Source organism: Macaca fascicularis, chromosome 12, assembly GCF_037993035.2.
Source record: "Macaca fascicularis isolate 582-1 chromosome 12, T2T-MFA8v1.1".
NCBI classification, from domain to species: domain Eukaryota; kingdom Metazoa; phylum Chordata; class Mammalia; order Primates; family Cercopithecidae; genus Macaca; species Macaca fascicularis.
Window position 1 is genome coordinate 102,166,561 of NC_088386.1, and position 12,495 is coordinate 102,179,055.

A 12,495-nucleotide genomic window follows, 5' to 3' on the forward strand; every position below is an offset into this window, starting at 1 on the left:
ATTTTAACAAAGGGTGATAAATTGTAGAGAAGTGACTAGACAAAGGGAAGTGAGGTGGTTTGGGCTTCTAGGGGCAGTAAATTGTGGGCAGGTGACTAGGAAATGTATAGTAGACAAGGCTTGTTAAGTAAAGTTTGTTATGGAGGATGTGAGGGCAATCTGGTTGTGACATCTCTCACCCCATTGATTGCCAAGGTTGATTCAGCGGATCTGGATGGCTAGGTGGGTGTCCTCTTCCTCCCTCACCACCCCATGTGCATCCTCCCAAAGCTGCACGCTTGGTGGAAGAGGATGACCATCCCCGATAAAGAAGGACTGATCTTCGGTCAAGGGTATAAGAGTAACTGTGCTTCCCTGCTAGAACCTCCAAACAAGCTCCCAAGTTTGTTATGCAGACTCAATTCAGTGTCATCTCCAGTGATGATAGTCTGGTGGTTAAAAATTGTTTTCCTCGTGGCTCATGCCTGTAATCCCAGCACTTTGGGAGGCCGAGGCAGGCGGATCATGAGGTCAGGAGATCGAGACCTTCCTGGCTAACATGGTGAAACCCTGTTTCTACTAAAAATACAAAAAATTAGCCGGGTGCGGTGGCGGGCGCCTGTAGTCCCAGCTATTTGGGGGGCTGAGGCAGAAGAATGGCGTGAACCCAGGAGGCGGAGCTTGCAGTGAGTGGAGATCGCGCCACTGCACTCCAGCCTGGGTGACAGAGCAAGACTCCATTAAAAAAAAAAAAAAAAAGTTATTCTTCTCTCCTGGTACTAGAGACAAACATATCTTTATAAATGGAAACTTGTGTTATCTGTACAAAGGGAAATTTATGCACTGGTTTTAGGCAGAAAGGAAGAGAGCAAAGGTTCTTCCTGTGTCCACTATTTCTTAATTGCCTTCAGCTTAAAATAAACCTTATACCAAAGTGATATATTTGGGGGTGGCATATTCTGATCCCCTTCACAAACTTATCAATGTATGTCCAGGTTCATTGGGTTTCTTCTGTTCTGTTGGAGCTCTCTGTACTGAATTTTTAGAAAATTTTCTTTCTAAAAAAAATTGTAGTAAAAAACACACAAAACTTACTGTTTTAACCATTTTTAAAAAGAGACGAGGTCTTGCTATTTTGCCTAGGTTGAAGTGCAGTGGCTACTCTCAGGTACTATCATAGTGCATTATAGTCTCAAACTTCTGGGCTCATGTGATCCTCTTGCCTTAGCCTTCTGGCTAACTGGGAATACGGATACATACCACAGTGCCTGACTTATCTTGACCACTTTTATTTTTATTTACTTATTATTATTATTATTATTTTGACAGGATCTCAGCCTGTCACCCAGGCTGGAGTGCAATGGCATGATCATGGCTCACTACAGCCTTTACCTCCTGGGCTTAAGTGATCCTGTCACATCAGACTCCCAAACTGCTGGGATTACAGTTGTAAGGCATGTGTCTGGACCTTAACCATTTTTTGGGAGCGGGTATGGGGATGGAGTCTCACTCTGTCGTCCAGACTGAAGTGCAGTGGCACGATCTTGGCTCACTGCAACCTCCGCCTCCTGGGTTCAAGCGATTCTCCTGCCTCAGCTTTCCAAGTAGCTGGGATTACAGGCACCTGCCACCACACCCGGCTAGTTTTTGTATTTTTAGTAGAGACAGGGTTTCACCATGTTGGCCAGGCTGGTCTCGAACTTCTGACCTTAGGTGATCCACCCGCCTCAGCCTCCCAAAGTGCTGGGATTATAGGTGTGAGCCACTGCACCTGGTCCCCTGAATTTTCAAAAGGAGATCTCAACTGATCTTTTCAGCCATCCTGAAGAAGGGAGTCAACCTCACAGTGGCAATGTAAATCGACGGAAAGAACAGTCCAAGCAGGTCCTGACAGGACAGCCTGATTTGCCTGGAGTGGCAGAGGTCCAGGTGGAGTTGCTGGAAGAAGGAGGATAGAAAAGAGCCCAGACCATTATCTTTACCACAGGCTCTGGAGATGCTTGATATCTTCGGAATGAAACTGTCCATAGAATAAGATGCTAGTGGCTTGTTTAGGCTTTACTGAGTTACAATCATGGTCACACTGTAGCACCTTCCACTCACTCATTCAAAGGAACTTTTAAAATAATAACTTTGGTTGAGTGCAGTGGCTCGCGCCTATAGTCTTAGCACTTTGGGAGGCTGAGGCTAGCAGATTACTTGAGTCCAGGAGTTAAAGACCAGCCTGGGCAACATGGAGAAACCCCATCTCTACAAAAAATACAAATAAGTAGCCAGGCGTGGTGGTGCATGGCTGTAGTTCCAGCTTCTCAGGAGGCTGAGGTGGGAGGCGTGCTTGAGTCTGGGAGGTTGAGGATGCAGTGAGTTGTATGGCACTGTACTCCAGCCTCGGTAACAGAGCAATACCTTGTCTCATAAAAAAAAAAAAAAAAGAAAAGAAAAGAAAAACCCCCAAATCCCCCATAACAAAAAACCTTTTTTCTTTCCTTTTTGAGACAGAATTTTGCTCTTGTTGCCCAGGCTGGAGTGGAATGGCATGATCTCGGCTCACTGCAACCTTTACCTCCCGGGTTCAAGCGATTCTCCTGCCTCAGTCTCCCAAGTAGCTGGGATTACAGGCGCCCACCACCAGGCCCTGCTAATGTTTGTATTTTTAGTAGAGACGGGGTTTCTCCACGTTGGTCAGGCTGGTCTCGAACTCCTGATCGCAGGTGATCTGCCCTCCTTGGCTTCCCAAAGTGCTGGGATTACAGGCGTGAGCCACTGTGCCAGGCCAAAATCTTTTTTTTTTTCAATTAAAAAAGTTGCAGCCAGGCATGGTGGCTCACGCCTATAATCCCAGCACTTTGGGAGGCCAAGGTGGGAGAATCACTTGAGTCTAGGAGTTCAAGACCAGCCTGGGCAACACAAGGAGACCTCATTTTGAAAATGACAAAAATCATTCTTAATCCACCCCCACCCCCATTTAGAGAAACCAGTCTTGACATTTTGGCATATTTTTAATATTTAAAAGATATGTGAGATTAGGTCAGACATGGAGTTTTATAGCCTACCCATTTTACTTACATCATGAGCATTTTTTCATGTCATTACATGTTATTCACAAACATGCTTTTAATGGTTGCATAATATCATACTCTACAGAGTTCTTTAAGGCATTTTAAAAAGTGACAACTAAATTTATTGCCACCCTAGAATACGAAAGTTTCAGTGCTGTCGAACCTGTCTTCCAAGCAATTACTGGTTTATCTCATGCTATTATCAAGTTGTACCCTAAAGGATAAGTACATTTTAAGAAATATTAAAGTAAAAGACAAAACCTTAGCATAGGCTGCAATTTAGGCAAAGTAAAAAGAGAATCTGGTGTTATCTGTCAACAAACAATTTAGAAAGCTTTTTCCATAAAATTAAATAATGACGTGTATGTCATTCACTGTACTTGCAGCAGCATAATTACAATAATGAGACTTATTTAATATAATGAGACTATATTTTAAAAATGTTATTCCAAGCATGCTACTTGGTGTTGCTTTGCTATTAAGCTACTTAACATTTTCCATTTAAGTTTTTACGAAATCCAGGAAGCAACGTGAGGAGAAATTTTTGTTGAATTATAAAGCATATTGAAATGGAAAAACAAAAGCCTCTCTTGCATCCTCTAGAGTCAGGTAGCAACAGAGTTGGAAGTGTATAGCTTCAGCTAGAGTCCATAAGCCCTCTGCAATGAATACAAATTTATAGTGCTTTAAAACATAATAAAAAGAGCATACTTGATATTTTATTTCCTCTCCTGTCATCGTGGCTATCAAAAAGTTGCAGTTAATGTCACCTTTGGAAATTTGTCTGGAAACAAAACCAAAATTATTATGGCACCAATGCACGTAAGGATGATAAATGCAAAGAGCAGGGCAGTCTTGGCCAGCAGAGAAAATGGAAATGGCACTGAAGAAATTACTTGCTGGTAGAAAAAGCAGAGTCAGACTGATGAAGTGCTGTTGCACTTGCAGATAAAAGGCCCAGCCCTGAGAAAGACACTGACCACACATTTTCCAGGAGAGGTCTTTCCTCTCTAGAATGAGACTCTTCAACTTGCAATTTTGTGATTAGTCGCTTGTTTCAGAGGGAGAGGAGAGCTCATCAAATACTGATGGCAAGATCTGGGCCATTAGAAGGATGAGTTTTTAAATCCGAGTTGCTCTTGCACTGCCTGGCTAGATGACCATAAGCATGTTTCTGAAATTATTTATTCAAGCCCTGTTTTTTTAATCTGGAGAATGGAGATAATGATATTACCTATATCATAATGTTGTTGTGAGGTTTCACTGAGATGGTATGTGTAAAGCACATAAAGTTTCAATAAATGTTTGTGTTTTTATTGTTACTTGCTATGAACTGCCCTAGATACTTTCTGGTTTTTCTTTCTTTCTTTCTTCTTTTTGAGACAGTCTCACTCTGTCTCCCAGGTTGGAGTGCAGTGGCATGATCTTGGCTCACTGCAACCTCTACCTCCCTGGTTCAAGTGATCATCCTGCCTCAGCCCCTCCAGTAGCTGGGATTACCGGTGCATGCCACTATGCCTGGCTAACTTTGTTTTGTATTTTTAGTAGAGACAGGGTTTCACCATATTGGCCAGGCAGGTCTTGAACTCCTGACCTCAAGTGATCCACCTGCCTCAGCCTCCCAAAGTGCTGGGATTACAGGTGTGAGCCACCATGCCCAGTCTTATACTTTCTTTCTTTTGAGACAGGGTCTCACTCTGTTGCCCAAGCTGGAATGCAGTGGCCATGATCTGCAGTCTCAACCTCCTGGACTCAAGTGATTCTCCCATCTCAGCCTCCAAAGTAACGGGAACTCTAGGCATGTGCCCCCACTATGCCCAGCTAATTTTTTTTTTCTTGTAGAGTTGGGGTCTCACTATAAATAGGTGAATCCCCAAATTGGGGTCGGACCAGTAGAGTTCTTGACTTCACACAGGAAAGAATTCAAGAGTGAGCCAACAGAATAGTGTGAGCAATGGAAGTTTATTACAGGAATAGAGTATGGGAAAATGACTGCTCCATAGACAGAGCAGGGCTACCCACAGGCAGAGAGTAGCACATACAGATTGCTGTCTAGCTAGATCTATAGCCATTCCGTAATTATATGCTACATAAGGGGTGGGTCATTCACAAATTTTCTAGAAAAGGGGTGGAGAGGTTCCAGAACCAAGAGTTCCTCCCCTTTTAAACCATATAAGGTAACTTTTGGGCATTGCCATGGCCATTTGTAAACTCATGGTGCTGGTGGGATTGTCTTAGCATGCTAATACATTATAATTGGCTTATAATGAGCAGTAAGGGCAATTAGAAGTCCCTTTCATCGCCATCTTGGTTGTAGCTGGTTTTGGCCAGTGTCTTTACACCATCCTGTTTTAATCATATTCTATTATTGATCAGCAGGATCATGACGGGTGCTCAGAAAACAAGTGCTGCTGATTAACAACCTCAGCTGCATTGCCCTGGTTGGTTTTGAACTCCTGGGCTCAAGTGATCCTCCCGCCTTGGCCTTCCAAAGTGCTGGGATTACAGGTGTGAGCCACCATGCCCAGACTGGTTATACTTTCTATTGGTAAGGTGCTATACCACCTCTTCACCTTGTGACAGAGACCACAATTACCACCAAAAAATCCATTCCCTCTTTTCTTATCATCAGAACCACAGTTTTACTTAGGACAGCAGTATACTCAGACAAAGCACTACATTTCCCAGCTTCCAATGAAACTGAGCGTGGCCACTAAGATTTCGGTAGAAAACACCGGCTGGGGCTTCAAGGAAAGCCGGCTCAGATTTCAAGGTATGACTTGGAAGGTCAACAAGACGGCTGTAGCTTCAGCAACTCTTTTGGAACTACAAGGGAAAGACAAGTTTAGGGGAGAAGTTACCAAAGCTGTCTCAGTTCAGAAATTCTTGAGGCACTGAAGTAATGCTAGCAACCTTTTATTTCCAGACATTTTTTTCTCTTGAGAGATACAAGCTCTTATGTGTTTAGGTCACCATTACTTTGAGTTTGTTATGATATGTTGCCAGACTAAGTTGTGACTCACATACATCACACCGTGTTAAATTCCTTGAAAAATAAGGACAACTTCTTCATTCAAGGTATCATTACAATAACATCTAATTGTGTGAGGTAATCTGGGTGACTTTGTGTTTGAAACAAATAAATGAAAAACTGACTGCAAACTCTCCCTTACAGAATTTTTGTGAAGAAGGAATGAAAAGAAAGCACGTAAGTTTACCTGCTTAGCACAGCCCCTGACACATACTGGTTACTTGGTTCATAGTGGCTAACATTATAGGGCTACCACAAAGGGAAACAAGCTAGAAAAAAATCCTGTTTATCCTTGGAGTAAAAAGCAGGGACAATCATTTTTATAGCTTAGCCGTTGGCAGTCTGTATTGTTATTTTCCGAACCTCTTTTTGTCTGACAGTTCATTATTCAGGAGGATTTCAGCTCAAAAATAATTGAGAAGGCAAGGCCTTAAGGAAAGGCAATGGATTTCATGAGACTGGAATTACAAAAGGATTGCCCTTCTATTTGAAGAGAGTGCCAGATAACAATTTGTAATCTCTGGATGTTATGTTTCTGGGACATGACCGCACCCTGTACCCAATATCTGAAGGGATTATGTCACTGTTGAGTGCTCGGGTAGAATGTAGATTCAGGAAAAGGCAGCTGTGCCTGCCGCTCAGAGTGTTTGTTGGGCATGGGCTGTTTGTTGCCTCTTCATTCTTCTTCATAGGTCGCACATGCAAATTCAGGTGGAGTTGGTATGTAACATGTGGTGGAAATTTGGGCTGTGATGTCAAAAGGTCACTCATTGGGTAAGCAGGTCTATTCTGAGCTGACTCTAGTCAGCCATATTGGTTCCAGCCAGTTTCAACCTGTCACCCAATTTTGTTGCAAAGGGAAGGGATTGTAACAAACTATTTCCTTATCTGCTGCCCTGCAAGACAAACTGGAGAATTTGTTGTTAGTTACCACATTCTCTAAGCCTGTAGGACAGTTTCCAGAGGTTGGCTTACTCTTTCCTGATTCTCTACTCCTATTTGCCCGTGGTATAGTCAGGAACACAACATGGAGGAGGAAGGGACTCAGTGGCTCTTTGTGAAGTTTTTATTTTATTTTATTTTTTGAGAGTCTCACTCTGTTGCCTAGGCTGGAGTGCAGTGGCATGATCTCGGCTCACTACAACCTCTGCCTCCCAGATTCAAGAGATTTTCCTGCCTCAGCCTCCTGAGTAGCTGGGATTACAGGCACATACCATCACACTCAGCTAATTGTTTTTGCATTTTTAGTGGAGACAGGGTTTCACCATGTTGGCCAGGCTGGTCTCGAACACCTGGCCTGGCCTCTAGTGATCTGTCTGCCTTGGCTTCCCAAAGTGCTGGGATTACAAGTGTGAGCCACCGCATCGGCCTGTGTGAAGTTTTTAAATGGTGAAAACATCTGTAAGGACCTTCCCCACAACCTGTGATAGTCAGTGTGACAAATGACTAATAATTAACTTTGAAACTTTCATATGGATGTCATTCCCAGAATGGAACCTGAGTGAGATCAATATTCACATGCCAAGGATTTTTTTTTTTAAAGACAGAATCTCGTTCTTGTCACCCAGTCTGGAGTGCAGTGACGCAATCTTGGCTCACTGCAACCTCCGCCTCCTGGGTTCAAGTGATTCTCCTGCCTCAGCCTCCTGAGGTTAGCTGGGTTAGCTCCTGAGGTTAGCTCCCTCCAAGTAGCTGGGATTACAGGTGCCCACCACCATGCCCAGTTAATTTTTGTACTTTTAGTAGAGACAGCGTTTCGCCATGTTGTCCAGGCTGGTGACAGTGAAAAGCAAGCTAATTCAACTCTATATTATATATAAGAGACACACATAAATCAGATAGATTATGGTATATCCACACAATGGAGTCTTTTGCAGATGACAGAGAAATAAAGAAAATCTTTGTGTACTGATATAGAGTGATCACCAAGATATATTTTAGCAAAACAAGATGAAGATCTAGAACTGTATTATAGTATGCTAATGTTTGATTAAGACAAAGTGTGTGCATATGTGAATGTGCGTGTATACACGTGCACTCACACACACATCTGTATATACTTATATTAAAATGGTTATCTATAAATAGGGTAGTATAAAAGTGAAAAAGATAGGGATGAAACCTGTCCCTATCTACAATCCATTCCCTTTGCAACAAAAGGTATCTAAAAAGTAACTTCAGCTGGGCATCGTGGCTCATGCCTGTAATCCCAGCTACTTGGGAAGCTGAGGTGGGAGGATCATTTGAGCCCAGGAGTTTGAGCCTGTAATAAGCGATGACTATGCCACTGTGCTCCAGCCTGCGTGACAAGGCAAGACCTTGTCCCTACAAAAACCAAAAAACATGTATCTTGATATATAATTCTGTTTTTGTAATCATATTTGTTTTATTTAATTAAATGAATAAAACAGAATCAAATGAAGACAGCAGGCTTTAAAAATGAAAAACAACCAGAAACTAATGAACCTAACTGTATGTCAAGTTGGTAGCATATTCACACAGAGAAAAAAATCACTTCAAGTGACTTTAAAATACAGTATTTTTCCTGTACATCCTCATGAGATATAATTTAAGAACAAAAGAATTGCAAAGAAACTTGAAACGCGATCAGTATTTATTGATAGTAGAAATATTGGCATTATTTGAAACTATTCTAGATATATTGAAAAGTAAAGTGAAATTAAAACTTACATGAATATAATTTAGAATGAAGATATTCAGTAATCAGTACAAGAGCAGAGAAATAATGTACAAAAATCAAGGATGTTTATATTCGTGGGTAACAAAACCCAAAAGAAATGTATAAATAAATATGAATAAAATAATTTAAAACAATTTTTAAAAAGAAAAAATATAAAAAAAGATTTTAAAAATCAAGGAAGTTAAAACATTGTAATTTTAAATTTGAATTGGAAGGATGAACTCAAAATTATATTTTTCTCTTAAAAATGTAATTTTAGCTCTGTTCTCCAAAACACCTAGAAGTAATAAAAAGCAAGTAGTGACGAGCTCCAGTTGTGCCTAGATTATAGTCTCTAAATATCCATTTTCTTTACGAAGCTGCCAGAGGTCTTTGGAAAAATGACAGGAAATGTACACTACCTATATAAGGTTAGTACCTATATGAGCTGGAAAACAAAGAAGTTATAAATTAAGTCAACAGGATAAAGGAGCCATCTATTTTTTTTTTTTTTTTGAGACGGAGTCTCGCTCTGTCCCCCAAGCTGGAGTGCAGTGGCGTGATCTCGGCTCACTGCAAGCTCCGCCTCCTGGGTTCACGCCATTCTCCTGCCTCAGCCTCCTGAGTAGCTGGGACTACAGGCGCCCACCACCTCGCCCGGCTAATTTTTTGTATTTTTAGTAGAGACGGGGTTTCACCGTGGTCTCGATCTCCTGACCTTGTGATCTGCCCACCTCGGCCTCCCAAAGTGCTGGGGTTACAGGCGTGAGCCACCATGCCTGGCTGAGCCATCTATTTTTTTGAGATGGAGTCTCACTCTGTCACCTAGGCTGGAGTGTGGTGGCGTGATCTCGGCTCACTGCAACCTCTGCCTCCTGGGTCCAGGTGATTCTCCTGCTTCAGCCTCCTGAGTAGCTGGGACTACAGGCATGCACCACCATGCCTGGCTAATTTTTGTATTTTTGGTAGAAACAGGGTTTCGCCATGCTGACCAGGCTGGTCTTGAACTCCTGACCTCAGGTGATCCTCCTGCCTCGGCCTCTCAAAGTGCTGGGATTACAGGCATGAGCTACTGCACCTGGCCATAAAACAGCCATCTTGAAGGCCTTTCTCTGGTCTCAGAAGAGACGTTTTGGACAGAAATCAAGATAAATAATGACTGCAGCTAATCAAATATATTAAAAATCTGTGAGTTCATAATGACACTGAAGGAAAAACTAATTGGTCACCATTTGGAGGTCGTTAGGGCATTATAACTCATTTACTGTCATTACCCTGAAAATAAGGAGAATTAAGCATTTTCCTGTATTTCCTGTATGCGCTGTGCTGAGGATAGCCAAACTATTAATAAAAGAAAGTTTTTCTTTACATAAAAAAAATCCAGCTTATAATTGTAGGGGTAAAAAAATGAAAGGATTAGAAAATCACCATTTTGCAACTCCTGAAGATATAATGGATCTAGGAAACGATCTTCCGTGGATGCTAAAATAAGTAGATTAAAGGTTGATGGAGGAACTTTACAAATGAAGAATTAGGCTACTACTTGAACCCACCTGATCGATCTTAACATCACTACATGTGGGCCAGCCAGACATTCCGTGCCTCTTGATGTGATACAATAGGAAGTGCACAGCATCACCTATGAAGTGTTCTTGCCTAAAGTAAATTGAACCAAATAGAATCAAATCTCTAAATCTAACTACCATTTTGCCGGAAATGCTGGGGATGGAGGAAAAGTTAAATGACATTATGAGAAAGCAACCAGCCACATCTAAAATGTGTAACATTCTAAAGGATAAATGATTCTCCAACAAATTTATTGTACGAGAATGAAAGGAGAGATGAGGGACTCATAAAATAAAAGAGAGTTAAGGGACTTTATAACCAGATAAAATGTGTAGACCTTGTTTGAAGCCTGACTGCCTTTGAGACAATCAGAGAAATTTTAACACACACTGGGTATTAGATGAAGTCAGTCAAGGAGCCCTTGTTAATTTTGTCAGGTGCGATAATGGAAAGATGATTATGTTTTAAAAAGTTTGTTAGTTAGCAATACATGCTGAAATGCTGATTAATCATATGATATCTGGGTTTTTAAAATATGCCGGTGTCCTAAAATACTAAACAAAAAGATTTAAAGAAAGCTATAGCCATCAGGCAGAAATGTTTCAGAGATGACCAGGAGGGTAGAATAGGAAAAGCATTCCTTGGTTTAAGCAGTAGGTGAGTCATTGGTGACTTTACAAGAGCATCTACAGACAGATGGGTGGTTGACGAGCAAGCCAGACCAAATGATTTGGGGAGTAGTTAGAGGAAAGGGGGTGGACAAGTGCAGTCAGTGAGAAATTACTTATTTTTTCCTTTGAGACAGGGGTCTCACTGTATCGCCCAGGCTGCAATGCAGTGGCACGATCTCAGCTCACCACAACCTCCACCTTCCAGGTTTAAGTAATTCTCCTGTCTCAGCCTCCTGAGTAGCTGGGATTACAGGCATGCGCCACCACACCTGGCTAATTTTTTGCATTTTTTTTAGTAGAGATGGGGTTCAATCACTTGAACCCAGGAGGCCGAGGTTGCAGTGAGCCGAGATCATGCCATTGCACTCCAGCCTGGGCAACAAAAGTGAAACTCCATCTCAGGAAAAAAAAAAAAAAAAAAAAAAAGGCTGGAAAGATACTAATAAAAATAGTAATAGTAATAATAATAGTAACTAGAGGAGTTTGAGAAAGATTTGTGTGCTGACTTTTTTTTTTTTTTAATGTGAAGAGATTCTATAGAGAGGGAAGGGGGATAATGCTTTTCTTTTTTTTTGAACTTTCAGAATTCGGTCTACAACACCATGTTCTCTCTTTTCCTGTGACAGAGAGACAGGCAATATTCTCAAGAATGTCTTCTCCTTTTCCCCTGAGTCCTAGAGTGAGTAAACTTGAAGCAGAGTTTCCAGCCAAGGTATGATGGATGTGTAGGGAGAGTGAGAATAAACCTTTATTGTCTTAAGCAACTGACATTTTGCAAGTGTTTGTTACTGCAGTATAACTTAGCCCGTTTGATTTAGGGATATATTGTAACATAATAAAATATAGAAGAGGTTTAATGGATTCTGAGAGTAGCATTCAGTCAGACATACATTTGCAGTAACATCTTATCAATGTGGCCAAGGGAGATTTTAATGCCACCAAGTGTGTGTTCTCCATCTGGGTCTCATAGTAATGGTACCTACATCTGTTTTTTCTGGTAGGACCACAGAGAAGGTTTCTGTGTTTTCAGAGAAGGTTTTTCTCTTATCTTTTCACAAGAATGGAAGTTAAAAAGAGATCCTCCTTTGGCAGCCTCACGCTACCCTTCCTTCCCTGCCAAAATGGGTTGCACTAGCAGAGGGTGGCCCAGTCTATGGGCCCTATAATCAGAGCAAGAAGAGCTGGGGCTGGGGCTGGGGCTGGGGAGTGAGGCAGGTTGAGACGCTTCAAACATTAGGAAGTCTGTAGAGGACTTGGTAAGTATTCAAAGAACACTCATAAGGAAAGTAAAATGGTTGGAAACTTTGACCCAGTCTAGGTCTGGAAACTCTGAGGACCAAGCATGGTGGGATATTTGGAACTCCTTCCCCATCTTCAGGCAGGATCTGGGGTTTGTTACCTGCCTGAATCCTGGGTGCATTTATTCAGGCACTGCAGTTACCCACTTAGCAGCTCTCCCTAGTTTCCCTCAGTGGAGCCCCACTGGGCAGGAATGTGATTAATTTGCCC